The following is an 11,821-nucleotide window of genomic DNA, read 5'->3' on the forward strand; positions in this document are numbered from 1 at the left end:
GTCTACATGATTTATTTAAGTTACAATATGAGTGCAAGATTTACGTTTGGACAATCAGATTTTCTTTTGCCAGAACAAGATAAGAGTCTCACAGGGAAGACCGAGACAAATTAGACGAGATTTCAGGCATTGCACTGTACTTGGTTTAATTCAGTTGCCTTGAGATTTGTGGGCCTTTCTGGTTCCCGTCTTCAGGTTGTTAAGTCAGGTTGCAACATATTTAAAAATATATTCACTTGAAAGAAAACCCCACTGCTTTCACAATAAAGTAAACTTGATGGTGTACAAGTCACTGGTCGCATCTGAGCTGATTATATCCGCCTTGCATGTATTTTACACCCACAGTATGGTTTGCAGCAGTGTTCAAGGCATGGCGTGAAAAATTTGATTTGAATAGTTCCATTAAAGCAATGAAAAAAAAAACCCATGGCTTAATAGACCTTCTAGTGATAGCTCCCCCTCTTACTATGCTAACTCTGAAATAAATATGTAATCTAGTGTTAGGCACATGGCATTTAGAAGACCCTTGCTGGTAATATTTAATTTAATAAACATACTAACTGTGACATTATTAATGCAATGAAGCTTGTACCACAAGCTGATTCTTTCAGGTTGTTTGACCTATTACTTATCACTAGATTCCTTAAAACATATCTTGTGATTTATAACTTGAATTTTATATTAACATTATTTTGGATTTCAACTCTTTAAAAATATCTGCATGATGGCACTCATTTTATATACAAAGCGTTTATACTTGGGTGTCTTGGCATATCTTTTATGAGGAGGAAGAGGGAATTTAGGAGGGGTGAGCATCTCCACGGTTATGTCTCTGGTCATTTTAGACAATACAGTTACTTTGTTCTAATACTAGCAGGAAAAAAAAAAGAATATAAGATTAAGTTTTAGGGCAAGGGTTATACTGATTTCTTATATATTGGTTATATATATGTTTTATCATATGTATGTGATAATACTAAGTTTTAAGAAATGGCACATTAATTAAACTTTCTGGTTGAAAAATAAAACAAATCTTGCTTATATTAGGGTTAGTGCTTATATTAGATTTATTTAGGTTTCAGTTTAGTTCCTATCTTCACGGTAGCAAAAGTGTACTGGATGGGAAAAAGCCTGTTCATTACAATCTTATTTCAGGTTCCTAAAAAAAGAGAAAGTCAACAGTGTTGTTCTCAAACCACAGTATCTTCCTAGCTCACATTTCAACTTTCAAGATGTATTTGTCTTTTATTTTGTCATTCCTAGTATGAAAGGGAAGGCATTTTTCAATCTTAGGATAATTCAGAAGCAATTTTTTGGTTCTCAGTTAATTCAGTTTCATCTTAAAAGTTCAAATTTAGCAAAGCACATGTTCCCTTGTTCATGCCAAGTGTGATAAAAACTAGTCGAAAAATAAAACCATTGCAAACAAGTGGAGCACTGCACTTCACTGCATACTCTACAGGCCACATCATTTCTAGGTCTGATGTCACTGCCTGCTGGGCTGCCATTTGTGGGCACAAGTAAGACTGCCTTTGAAAGTCGATAGAAGTCACGACCATTACAGACACATGTGCTTAAATTGTGTGTGTGTTTGAAACCTCCTCTTTGAATAGAATAGTGATATGCACACCCATGAACATTCAAACATTTGCTCTCCTCTATCAACAAAAGGTTATTCTCTTTAGTCCGGGGGGTGTTTTCCTTCCTCTGCATTGGAAGAGTTTCTTTGATTGTATCTAAAACATGAATTAGCAAAATCATCTCTCCCGTTTTGTAATACAGCTGAATTATAGACTACTTTGTGGAATTATAACTTTCTTAATAGTTTCATCTTTGTGTTTACAATATTGAGCTACCAAATTTATGTTTTTAAACTTTAACATCCTTGAACTTCAGTTAATAAAATATGCATACATGTTACGTAGATTCAGGGTAGGCCATCTGCAATCAACAATGATATTTTATGAGAACTTTTCAGTTATCATAGTGGTTTCTATTTTGAATAGCTTTTGCTCAAGTGGAAATTTACTAAAGACCAAACCATTATTTCCAATTAAAAATGTTTCAAAGGTGGTTAGTACTTTTATAAATTGCTATGTTTTTTAATTTAAAGTTTCAGATTTTGGATATAATTTTACCAAATAATAGCAATGTTTACTATTCAGTACCTTCTTTTGAGAAGCTATAATGAGGACTTATTCCTTTCACAGTTTACTTACCACTGAATGCTATATATTTTGTTCCAATAAAATCTTTTTTTTCTACCTCTGTCTTAATTTGCTATATATTTTTTAAAAAATTGACTGTGTTCTAAATAATCCTTAGAGCTCACTCACCTTTGGGATTCACTCTCTTAATTTATGCTCACATTCTGCTTTGTTCCTGTGGAGAAAGTCAAAGAAACATACTGACTTCCTCCTCAACAAATTTGTTCTTTCCTCCTCCAATTCTGCTGTCTTTCTGACACTCATTTTGCCCTTGTTGACTCTCTTGCCAACAACTTTTTTTTAACCTCCTCTTTTTTTTTTTTCCTCATGCTACCACACTGAACCTGAATCTTTATAAAATCTATGCCTGATTCATCAGTTTGTTTATTTCAGGTCAGAATTTTTATGCTTTCCCCAAAAGCAATTGTATAATTTTCAGGGCAAACGTCAGATACGATATGTCTTTCAATTTAACCTCTCCCACATTGTTTTTTAAGATTTTGTGTTTTTTTTCCCCCTGTATACTTCTATAATCCCTTCATCTCTCGACATTCACTTTATTATCTTTTTTTGTGTGTGTTTGTGAAGGGCCAACTTAATATTTTTGTCTCTTATTGGTATTTCTGTGTTCTTCTTTACCCCTAACATTTTTAGCTCTGTGAGGCACTCCATTTACCCCCGCTCTCTTTTGTACTTGGGACCCATCTTTCAATGCTTTCTTTGATCCTTTTCAGTTCAGCTTCCTCATTTGCACAGACATTAAAATCTTCTTATTACATTTGTCAGTGTGCTCTTGACTGAATGTAATGGCCTTATTACAGACTAATCTTCATTCTTTTAGCTGTTTAAAGTCATAATTAGCCCTTCGGGTGATTCAGAACCACTGATTCTGCAAGTCCTTCACTTTCCCCCCCTTCTTCCAGCTTTTTCATGGGTCTCTCTGCTTATTTATCTATGCATTTATAGGTTTCTATAGGATTGTTTGCCCAGGGTGTGTCCTCATATTCTTCTAAGAAAACTTGGTATACACGTGCTAGGGAAGAACGGGGTGGGAGAAAGATCTGGTACCAGTTTTCTTAATATGTATCTTCCACCCACTGCCTAATAGCTTTACCTATTGAATGGTTTCTTATTTTTTTGTAGCCCGATACATTTTACTTGACATTCTGAATTTTTCTATTATCCTTCCTTGAACCTTCTGATACTGACACATGTTCTCCTTGCTCTTAAGTTTAGCATGATGAAGATTAAAATGAATTTTTTAAAAGTTAACTTTTCTTAGTTAATGTTAGCTTAACCCCTTAAGGAGATTGCAATATGAAGTATATATGCCAACACCATTAGGAAGGAATTTTTTTTTAATGGCTATGCAATCGTGTGTACTATACCTTATTAATGACATCATTATTAGCCCTTTCCCTACATAGCTTCAAAAAATAAAGTTCCAAACCTAGGAGATTCCAAACCTAGCAGATATCAGATCCTGAGAAACAGTTCTACTTGCATCACTACTTCTTTAGGAAACTCTTTGTTTCTGAGTTTAAAATTACACAGATTTTAAATTTCATTTTCAATTCCTTCTGCTCTACAGCAAATGTGTGTGTGTGTGTGTATGTGTGTGCATGTGTGTGTGCGTGTGCGTGCGTGTGTGTGTGTGTGTGTGTGTGTGTGTATACAACACCATGATGCGTTGGGAGAATAAGAATATAAACTCAAGAAAAGCAAGTGGAGAATTTTGGACATTCCTTGCACACACAGTGCTGCCCTAGGTACCGTCATGATTGTGTGCTTTGTGAGGACCTCCTGTTGGAACCTGAAAAAATACCCTTTTAACAATCTCTTATCTATGAAAATAATTCTCTACTTCTAAGCACTAGAATCAAGAGCTTTTACATTTATCACTTAATTTGCACACAGTATAATTTCCACTTGAGTAAGAAATTGGTGAAAATGCCACCACGTCAAAGAAATGTTCATGTAATATGACCGAAAACTCTGGGTTGGTGCCATGGCAATTTAGTATGTAACATACCTGCATTAAATTTATTTTGAAAATCTAAGTCTCAAAGGAACCTGACTCCCAAGTTTTAGCAGAAAACGCTGGAGACAAATAAGACACTTTATTTCTATGATCTTCAATATAATCACTTGTAAGATGAAATTATAAACCAAATCTTTCAGGTATCTTTCAGCTTTAAAGAACTTTGTGGACCTCTGAGTTTCTCTGCAGTTTGAATTAAAATGTTTTGAGTTAGGGTAGGCTTTCAAAGTTTTTAACTGAAACGCACAGTGATAAATAAACACACACACACACACACACACACACACACACACACACACACACAGGTTTCACAAAATATTTACCTTTACCACATTTGATGGTTTTTTTCTTTTGTTTAATTTCATTCTGGTTATGACCTAGTAAATTTATTTCAGGGTTCTCTGATGGGCAGTGCCTCAAAGTGAGAAACATTGTCACACTGGTGATGTTAACTAGACTAGCATAGAATGTCATCAGTTTACTGTTGTATCTCTGTGTTTTAATATTTATTTTCTGAAATGGCAGACTATACATCTTAGCAAACTAGAGTGCGTCACTTTTTATTTTATAACCTACTTGAAGGTATGGCATGAAAATATAAGATTGAGAGACTGTCCCTTACAATGTTCTTTCCATTACGATCTGCACATTTTAAAAAAATCTTTAAATTCTGTCTCTTTGAGATTGCTAATTTTAAGACTTAACCTAATTTATATTTTTTGGGCATTTCATATTCTTTTCTCTTTCTTTTAAAAAAAATTTAAAAAAGATTTTATTTGTAGGGGTGCCTGGGTAGCTCAGTTGGTTAAGTGTCTGACTCTTGATTTTAGCTCAGGTCATGATCTCATGGTTCCTGGGGTTGAGCCTCCATCAGGCTATGTGCTGACGGCATGGAGCCTGCTTGTGATTCCCTGCCCCCCCCTTCCCTCACTAGAGTGTGCAAGAGTGCTCTCTCTCTCAAAATAAATAAATAAACATTAAAAAAGATTTTATTTTTAAGTAATCTCTATACCCAATGTAGGGCTCAAACTTACAATCCTGAGATCAAAAGTTGCTTGGTCTACCCACTAGGCCAGCCAGGCACCCCTCATTCTTTTTTTCTTTCATGCATACACTCATGCTTCAAGTGTACTGATTTATTGGAATTAGGGTCACTCCTAGTCTTGGAGATAAGCAGGTGCGTACTTGCTGTTGTGGTTCCTTGCATGAATTGCTTCTTTCCCTCTCTTGACACTAAGGCACAGCTGGAAAGGGGCAAAAGAGGATAGCAACAGCTCTTATAGCCTTTAGGTCAGTGGCTTCACATTAGAATCACCAAGGGAGCTTTTAAAAATTAAAAGTTTTTAATGCTCAGATTCACACTCCATCCCAAATAAGTAAGAATGTATTTGGTAGTGAGAGCCAGGCATCAGTACTTTTTAAAGATTGCTGTGTGATTACAACATGCAGCAAAATCTGGGATAGGGGTGTCTGGGTGGCGCAGTCCGTTAAGCATCTGACTTCAGCTCAGGTCACGATCTCACGGGTTCGTGGGTTTGAGCCCCGAATGGGGCTCTGCCCCGATAGCTTAGAGCCTGCTTTGGATTCTGTGTCTCCTTCTCTGTCTGCCCCTCCCCTGCTCGTGCTCTCACTCTCAAAAATAAATAAAAAAATAAACATTAAAAAAAGTAAAAAAATCTGGGAACCACTCCCCTAGGTTTTTTGTTTGTTTGACCTTTGTTGTTGTTGTTTTTGTAATGACAAAAAAAAAGGGAGAGGGTTTGTTTGTTTTTCAGTTTCCTGGCTATTAACCATGGTGGCAAACTATCTATTCATTATAATTTTGTGCCTAGGAACTCTGGTAATGGCAACTTTCTTAAAAATAAGTACATGGATTTGAAAATAACTATTTTCAAATAACTTTCCATTTTTTAAAAACATTGTGACGGTATGGTCATGTTTTAGAACAAGCAGTTTATGCCCTTGACTATAAGAGAAAAGCGACCTGAGGAACACTGTCTTCTTACTTTCTGTATAGAACAAGCATTTGTATTCCTCCTCCAGCTTAATTATGATTAAAACATGGTGATTAGTACTGTCTCTGGAAACTCTATAGTCATCCATAAGGTAGCCTTTATCTAGAGAGACTGAAATTGGAAGGTTGTCCGGAAGCATTGCATATTTGACATCTGATATCATTCTCAAAACAATAAATGCCAGAGTATTCCGAATAGTCCTAATTCCATGGAGTAAATACAGAATTATAAGGTGGGAATTCAGTTTAGCAACGCCAGCCATATATCATATTTCAATTCAGATATGGAGGGATTACCTCCAAAATGTATCAGATGGAAAGATTTCTTCCCCTTAATATAGGCCAGATATAAGCAGCTTACTTACTCAGATAGTCCATGGCAACCTCCCAAGTCATTCATTTTTAAGTGGTTACATCCATTTGAGTCATGATATGAACATCACCCATCAAAACTGAGTCACAATTAATTTGTGTATTTGAGAGTTTGTTGTATTAAGCATATTGCAATAGAAATATCATAGAAACTTTGCATTTTGTTTCATTTAAATTCGGAATCCACTAAAGTGTGGAGAGTTATTATTTGCTATTATTATCCCTAAGAACAATCAGTTAGCATAAACTGATCTGCGCTTGTGTTTTACATAATATTTACATATAGAAACATTTTACCATAACTAGAGGATAGGATGAAGTGAGATCTGTTTATTTGCTGAGAAACATCACTTAGAATGCAAAAATTCACCAGCTCTAGGAATCAAAATGGTTAAAGCTTGAAAGGTTAAAAGGAAAAACCTTGGATAAATGTATTTGAGGATTTGCTGAGCTTAAAATTGATGGAGTATTTGTCGCATAGAAACAATTCAGCTTGTCCAGTCTTCAGAAATTTCCAAGTTCTGGGATTTAAAAATAAAAGAGAAACAACAAGAAGAAAAGTTAAAGTTATTGATTCTCCTTATTTTTACACTGCCTACTACCCACCTCTCCAAATGCAATATTTCATCTGTGCTGGAATTAAGTATTTATTAATGTTCAAGAAACTAGGCAGTCATCTGACCATGGCTTATTATAGCTCACTCCTAAATTTAGAAGTGTTCCCAGATTGAAAAATGGTAAAGGGAATGGAGAACAAATGCACAGTTTTTAGTTTACTCCTTGTTTTAAATTTTACATATTTTTTGAAACTAGATTTCATGATCCTTCCTAATCGTGCTGTGTTAAGCCTTTTAAGAGAGTGAGGTAAGATTGTGTTAGAATTCTCTGAGGTCTCTAAGTTTTATTTGTATAAGTTATACCTCTTTTGTTTGTCCAATTAGCATACTTTCTAGATGGTAGTCAATTTTTAACAAAATCAGACATTTCCTATTTCCGAATTATCTGTGTGAATTGCTTCTCACTTGCTTCCATCTGCCAATCTTTTGATTACTTTTACTCCTTATTTTTACTGGATAACAAAAAAGGGAAGTTTATGGTAAAAATGAAATCTGTTTATCAGTGAATGCAATTTGGCAGGAAGGAGGATACAAATATTTCTAAAATGAAATCTTTAGACTAATGGATTTAATTTATCCTTGCTCTTTTTGCAGTCTTAAAGTACAATTAAATGAAAGGTTTTAGTTTATTTCTATTGCAAACTGAAAACAGCATTATAGTTATTCATTTCATATAAATCTTAGTGACTATGGACTTAGCAAGGTGAACAAAGATAGGAATTCCTGACCCAAACCTTAGGATTTCCCTGCCATTGTTCTGAAAGCCTCTCAGATAGATCTCAAAAGTGATTGTTTGATCACTTCTCTTTCTTCCTGCGGATTGAAGGTTGAGAGAAGAGTAGTGATGGGCAGTGGTATCCCCCCATTTCATGTCCCTGTGTAGGATTATTGTAGTTTAGATGAATTTCTTTTCTCTCCTACTCCTCTGTTGCATTCACAGCTTTGAGGAATGAAAAGACACTCCTCTTTGCAGAAAGATTGGGGATTCTTTTTTTTTTTTTTTTTTTAACTTTTTAATGTTTATTATGAGAGAGAGAGAAAGAGAGCAGGGGAGGGGCAGAGAGAAAAGGAGACATAGAATCTAAAGCAGGCTCCAGGCTCTGAGCTGTCAGCACAGAGCCCTACGTGGGGCTCAAACTCAGGAACTGAGTGGTGAGATCATGACCTGAGCCAAAGTCAGACTCTTAACTGACAGAGCCACCCAGGTGCCCCTGGGGATTCTTTATCTAGATAAACTGATGTAACAAGAACTTTCTCTATTGATCTGATTATTTTAATTTACCAAGGCTTTGTTGAGATTGCTGCCTTTAATTAAGGTTTATAGAAGGCACCATGGAGACTGTAGGATGAATTCGGTATGGATTCTTGGTGATTTATGAAAAGACTGTATTACAAGGTAAAAAGTAGTGAGGATGAATTCTAGAAGAGAAGCATGGGTAAAATCCTTTGGGACCATAGGGGCGGTGTGCTTACACCTAGCCGAGGGAATCATGGAAGGCTTTATGAATGTGATACTTGTTGAGCCCGGACTTGCAGAGGCGTTTGAACGGGATTAAAAAAAAAAAAGCATAAGCAAAGTCTGGGAGGTAGAGAAGCAGAGGTCTGCTGGCAAAGTTTTATGCTTGGGAAATGGAGCGTGTAGAGGAGGCAACGGGAAGGTAAGTACAGAAAGGCTGGGTGCCAAGTAATGGGACACTTTGAGTAGTAGGTTTAGACAGACTGGGCCTCTGATTAAATGGAAATAACTCAATCTGATTAAATATAACTGACTTTTACTATGAATTCCATTAGAAGAAACCATATGTACTGTTGTGCAACTTATATTTTTTATTTAACGTTATACTTAGGCTATATTTCTAACTCAGAACATATTTATCTTATTCTTTTTAACATCTTTACTCTTAACGTTGTATGATTAAACTACAGCTAATTTAACTAGTCCTACAAATGTACATATAGTTGTTTATAGGTTTTTGCTATTGTAAAAAAATGCTACATTGTACATTTCTCTCTGTATACTTGTGTTAGATGTCTATTGGATAAGTTCCTAAAAGTGGAATTTCTGGGCTAAAGGCTGTATCAATTTACAGTTACTCTATAAGTATATGAGAATTTGTTTCCTCACCCTCTTACCGGTTCCAACTGTGTCAGTCTTGACATAATTAAAAGTTTGATCGTATTGATGAAATTAGAAATTGGCATCTAAAATAGGAAGGTATCCACTAACTAGAAAACATATCCTGTGGTATGGGATGGTGTGACAGTATAAGAAAACTTATAGGAATAACGTTACATGCCTTTCTAGATTGTTAAGTTTTAAAGATTTGGGAGGAATACATGTTATTTTCGTTTTAAAACTAGCTGAAAAATGTGAAGATAGAATGTAGAATTCATGTGATTTTTATTAATAAAATGAACATTTTTTTCTGTTTCATTATTAAATATTGTTTGTGATAGCACTTTGCATTATTGGGAAGTGCTATACAAATTTTATTACTGTGTTAGCCAACAACCTATTACAAGACATAAAATCTTTCTTCATTGTTCAACAAAACCATCAATATATAAGAAAAAAGGAATGTCAAACTATTCCTTAAATATTTATTAAAATGTTCTGATAGAATTGTCACATACACAAATCAAAAAGCATTGTAAAGTAGAATTTAGTTAATACCTATTTCTCTTTTTTCTGTTCAGGCTGTGAGCAAGTTATTGCCTTAAACAACTTTAACTTATTTCTTATACATTTTGCTTTTAATACAAAGGTCACTCTTTTGGAAGCACCTGGGCATCTCAGTTGGTTAAGTGACCGACCTCAGCTCAGGTCATGATCTCATGGTTCGTGAGTTCAAGTCCCACATAGGGCTCTCTGCAGTCAGTGCAGAGCCCGCTTCAGATCATCTGTCTCCCTCTTTCTCTGCCCCTCCACCGACCACACTCTCCCCGTCTCTCTCAAAAATAAATAAACATTTAAAAAAGCCACTTTTTAAACTGGCAGACATCAGTTTTTTGGGTTTTTTTGTTTTATATTTTTTATAGTTCACATAATCTGCACTACTTTCTTGACTGGTAGATGAACTGAAGGGAACAGAGGCTAATTCATATTTAAGATAATGCATCCAATGGAAAGAAGCACTAACAAAAAATTCATTACTTTTCAGTCTGTCTGTTTCCCTAGAAGGACTATGGTCTTCATATTTTAAAAATATTTAGTAACAGAATTGCTTTTCAAAATGCACCGATATGCAGAATATGAAACATGTAATTGTGGGAGGGCTCTGTTGAAGCAGGGTGGACCTGTGGATTTCTGGTCACCAGGCCTCTCTCCCTTAGTTCCCCCAGTGACTCCTAAGGTGCCTCCCACAATATCTAGGTTGTGGGGAACACAGTTTAGGAACAATAGTCTTCTAGGAGATTTTGGTGTCCCTGATTTTTAGGAAACACCAGGTGGAAACTCCCAGATTGCACGATAAGTTACTCCATACTCTTCTACTTTATTCTTGGAAGACATGACATCCTGAATTTGATATATTAAATTCTTAAGGCCTGAAGTTTTAGGTTTCAGGTGTCTTGGCTGAAGCAGGCAGGTATTTGAACTTCAGTTTTTCATATTGTTTATTGATTTCTATGAGCTGGAGAGCATAATAATACATTAAGCTACCTCTGTGACCTCAAAAAAAACTTCTCTGTTGTGATTCATTGATCCTTTCTTTATGGATGTCTTCTAAAACGTGAGTCTTGAGGCAAAGTTTAGGGCTAGATGTCTTGGGGTCTGCTCCTGACCTCTAGGCTCTCCTAAACCAAGATAGTTATTCTGGTGGAAAAGTTAAAAGATAACTCATTAAAGTTTATGATAACATTCTCTTTTATAATAATCATGTATTTCTGAGGTATGTTAAATAAGCTTTGATGATTGGCTCATGGATTCATTCCTGTAGATTTACTCTAGAAATTCTGCCTTAAATATTGCGTTATAATAATACCACATTTTTATCAACATGCTGCATATAAATCTGGCCACGTAGCAGGAGAGCGATGACATGTGGCAGATGACTGAAGTCACTAATGCCAGTGCTGTGCATTAAAACTTGTGACTAAATCCAAAAGGAGATTGGAGATGCCATAAAACGCTCCTATTGACATTCAAAAACTTTCTTCATGAAGTATGAACCTAGATTGAATTGAAAAGATGGTAGCTTTACAGAGATTTACTTTTCTTTTATTTTTTTGCTCAACATGTTTAAATAAATACTTTAAAATATTGTAGTAGTTGGGGCTCCTGGGTGGCTCAGCCGGTTAAGCGTTAGCTCTTTGTTTCTGCTCAGGTCGCAAGCTCAGGTTTCATGACGTGGAGCCCCACGCACGGCTGACAGTGCAGATCTTGTTTGGGATTCTCTCTCCCTCTCTCTCTGCCCCTCCATCCCTCAGACATGCTGTCTCTCTCTCTCCTCTCTCTCTCTCAAAATAAATAAATGAACTTAAACAAATCATCGTAGTAGTTAACAGTGATGAGCAGAGGACTGTGTATGTTCTGGGAATGTTCTGGATAATCCTCAGTATAAAAGTGGAC

Source organism: Felis catus, chromosome C1 (genome assembly GCF_018350175.1).
Source record: "Felis catus isolate Fca126 chromosome C1, F.catus_Fca126_mat1.0, whole genome shotgun sequence".
Taxonomy (NCBI): domain Eukaryota; kingdom Metazoa; phylum Chordata; class Mammalia; order Carnivora; family Felidae; genus Felis; species Felis catus.